The 3922-nt window shown below is 40.7% G+C and overlaps 1 long non-coding RNA gene across 1 annotated transcript; it reads left to right on the top strand.

The window, feature by feature from the left end:
* The first annotated feature begins 1200 nt into the window (after window positions 1-1200).
* Window positions 1201-2594, top strand: LOC126991974 (uncharacterized). The gene is made up of 3 exons (XR_007746009.1): window positions 1201-1389; window positions 1679-1813; window positions 2264-2594. It is a non-coding gene; the product is annotated as an uncharacterized LOC126991974 (long non-coding RNA).
* The last annotated feature ends 1328 nt before the right edge of the window (window positions 2595-3922 follow it).

A 3922-nucleotide genomic window follows, 5' to 3' on the forward strand; every position in this document is an offset into this window, starting at 1 on the left:
TTTATTTGTTTTAAGTGATTTGAGGGCTTTAAGGACTTCATCGGGTTTTATTTCAAAGTTAGACAATGCATGCTCGGGATTTACATTAGTACTGGTGTTGGTGGTGGTGGTGGGAGGACTGTTATTATTAAACACCGAGGAAAAGTAATTATTTAATAGGTTTGCAACGTGTTGGCTGTCAGTCACTAGTGCACCGAAGCTGTTTGTTAAAGGTCCAATTCCACTTCTGATCGCCTTTCTGTTGTTTATGTAACTGAAGAAGGATTTCGGATTATTTTTACAGTTGGCTGCAATATTTTCTTCATATCTACGCTTTGCCTGATGCACTAATCTTTTTACTCGTCGCCTTGCATCATTGTAAAGTCTAATGTTTTCGGGCGTGCTTTGGTCTTTCTTTAACCTGTAAGACAATTTTCTCTCCTTGACTGACTGTTTAATTTCGCTATTAAACCAAGGTGGACTTTTATTAGTGTTAATTCGCTTCTCGCACAAGGGAACAAATGTGTCCTGCTGAGTGAGTAAGTGATTTTTAAAGTTTAGCCAGGCGTCCTCTGCATTGCCGTCATCTGATAGTTGCATATCTATTAGTTTTCGTCGGATTTCTACGAAGTTGGCTCTTTTGAAATTGGGCACCTTAACTTTATTTTCAGTCACCGATGTTTGAGCTCTAATGTCAGAGAGAGAGAGAGAGAGAGAGAGAGAGAGAGAGAGAGAGAGAGAGAGAGAGAGAGAGAGAGAGAGAGAGAGAGAGAGAGAGAGAGAGAGAGAGTTCAGAAAACTTAATATACTAACAATTCCCTCATCCCCAAATAACACGGTACACAGAAAAAAAAACTTTCGTCTGATACCTCAAAAAATATGGAAAACATATATCGATGCTTACTGTACATTTTCCTTTTTTTCAACGTTTACACTATTCCACGTACACACCCTGGACGTGACTGCATAACGAAGGCTTCTTTACATGCATACATAAGCACATACACACATATACATATATTTTTTATACCCGCTCTCTCCACGCATCTGAAGTTAATCACCTTTGCTCTTATCTACAGGTTTTGAAATGGTTAAGAGTGCTGTAGCAGAAAAGGCCTTCTATGGGAAGGGCACGCCGGAGACTTTCATGACTGACAACTGCGATGCCATGAGGAAAGCCCTAGCAGCAACCTGGCCTGGAGCTCGACAGTTTCTCTGCATTTTTCATTTTCTACAACAAGTATGGAGGTGGCTATTGGACTCGAGACACGAAATCAAGAAAGAAGATCGCCAGGAACTTATGACTATAGTGAAAAGCCTCGTATATTCAGCAACGAAGAACGATTTATTCACGTCATGGGGAAAATTCAAGGCTAATCCTCTTTCGGAGAAGTATCCTAACTTTAGAAGGTACAGTATATTGCCATAATGTTAATCATATCTATAACAATAGTGATTTCGTAATATGGATGATAAGTACAGATAATGCATTTTTTTTTTTAATATTTTCAAAATCATCATAATAATTGATAACATTTATACTACTACTACTACTACTACTACTACTACTACAGACTTCACGAGCTGTCTAGATGTTTGCTGGCCTTTTGTAAATAGTTAATGTAAGGTCGTGAGTTTCCATGCTCTTCTGAACACCCAGTATTTAGGTCTAACAACTATTTTTGTTTTCTTATTTCAGCTATCTAGGCTCACTGATGGAAAGGAGTGACGAGTGGGCGATAACGTTCAGGGCAGGTGCGGTGCTACGTGGACATCACACCAACAACTTCTGTGAGGCAACAATGTGCATCATTAAGGAAGTCGTTCTTAATAGGTAAGCGCCAAGGGATGTTTCTTTCTTATTTGTGATGGCTGGTTTTATTAATATAAGTACCATACATCAACATGAAATTCAAACTGCCATTTTACTGACTAGTTGTACAATTGGAGGCCTTCTCGTAAAGCTCGACTGTGTTCTATTACTTTTTTTTTTTTTCTACATATTTTCGCATCATCAACAAACTCATCTGCGTTACTAGTGATGACAATGTCCTTAATTTTCTTGATTTCCGTGATTATTGTAAGTAGGGTATTACTGCCTATTATATTCAAGTGTTTCCATTACAGTAAATCACATACACAACATATTATCCTTTCTAATAATTAAGTTCCCCCCTGAATCTACTATTCTGTTGCATTCTGTTGCTTCCCCTTATCAACATTTAAGTGTTTGCAGAACATTACTTACTTGTCTATTTATTCTTTCTCTCTCTCTTTTTTTTAGATGCAAGGCATACAACGCAACGCAGCTGATCATTTTCATGGCCGAAATCTTTGACAGCTACATGAAGAAGAGGCTGGTGGACGTTGCGCTTGGCAGACGGAGAGTGAAATCATTAAGCACGGCTACACTGCCTCTAGAAATGGTTACTTTCCAAGGTAACGGAAAGTACAGAGTCCAGAGCCAGTCTACTCCATCCCTTCAGTACGACGTAGATCTTGTGACTGGATTTTGTGAGTGTACTGCAGGGGAAAATGGTTCCTTGTGTAAACATCAAGCTGCCTGTGCAGACTACAGCATGACGGTCCTGCCCCAAGTCTTCACTGCCACTACTGAAAACAGACGATGGCTGGCGTCAGTGGCAGTAGGCGACGAGAAAGTTCCACGAAGGCTTTTTAGAGGACTGTTGGAGCCAACATTAGAAAAGAAGAAACTGCCTGTGCTTCTCCTGTTCAGGAATCCCAGGAAAGCACAGAGATCCAGCTAATGCCTCCTGAAGTGAACGTCGAGAATCAAGATGAAAATCCGCACCAGTCTCCAGATGTTGGCGAGTTTGTAGCTACATTCCAAAATGTGGTCGAAAAATATGCCAACAGTGACACTGCGGCAGCCCTCAGTACTGCTGTGAGACGGTTAAAGACTGTGAAAAGTGGAATCAGCTGAACAGCATACTGCAGACCTTTGGAAGTGGCCTTTGCAATAAGGGAGCTGGCAGAGGAAAAATTCGATGCCAGCCAACATCTATCGCAAGAAGAGGGCCAGGAAAACCCAGAGGTGCAGCCCCTCTTGGTAAGGGACGACGACCGAGCCACTTACCAAACCCAAAACCAAAACGACCGCGAAATTTGTCCCAAAATATTGCGCAGAACGTGGCTAATGCTAAGTCACACGGGAGTGGCCACTAGGATAGGGATAAAGACTGTGAAAAGTGGGAATCAGCTGAACAGCATACTGCAGACCTTTGGAAGTGGCCTTTGCAATAAGGGAGCTGGCAGAGGAAAATTCGATGCCAGCCAACATCTATCGCAAGAAGAGGGCCAGGAAAACCCAGAGGTGCAGCCCCTCTTGGTAAGGGACGACGACCGAGCCACTTACCAAACCCAAAACCAAAACGACCGCGAAATTTGTCCCAAAATATTGCGCAGAACGTGGCTAATGCTAAGTCACACGGGAGTGGCCACTAGGATAGGGAGTATTGTACATGCATTGAAATAAAAATTTTGAGCGTCGGTTACAGATTTCTGTGGTATTTGTAAATATAAAGAAGGTTTGCCCGTTTTTCTAAGCTTAAGATGAAATTGACCGCATGAGGAAAACTGATGAACATTTAGAGGAGAGAGTAGAGTGTTATTTATTGTTAATACATTTTACATAACTAATCATATATACAATAAAGAGAGAAAGAATAAAAGTAGTGTATGAATAAATCCTGAAATAATAAAACTTAAGCTGAGAGAAATTCTATATAGTCAGACTAAGAATTGCATATATAATGTGAAAGCTTATGTTTATTTAAGCTGAGCATAGAATCTCACAGTTTTCTTAGTTATCCATAAAAGCATCGTTTTCTGCGTCTTGGGGCCATTATGGATACTGAGTATGATGACATGACTCTACGGCCTTTTTCAACCACTTTTAACCCAATGGTGCCGAACAATAATA

The sequence above is a fragment of the Eriocheir sinensis genome, unplaced genomic scaffold, assembly GCF_024679095.1.
Source record: "Eriocheir sinensis breed Jianghai 21 unplaced genomic scaffold, ASM2467909v1 Scaffold377, whole genome shotgun sequence".
In the NCBI taxonomy this organism is placed as follows: domain Eukaryota; kingdom Metazoa; phylum Arthropoda; class Malacostraca; order Decapoda; family Varunidae; genus Eriocheir; species Eriocheir sinensis.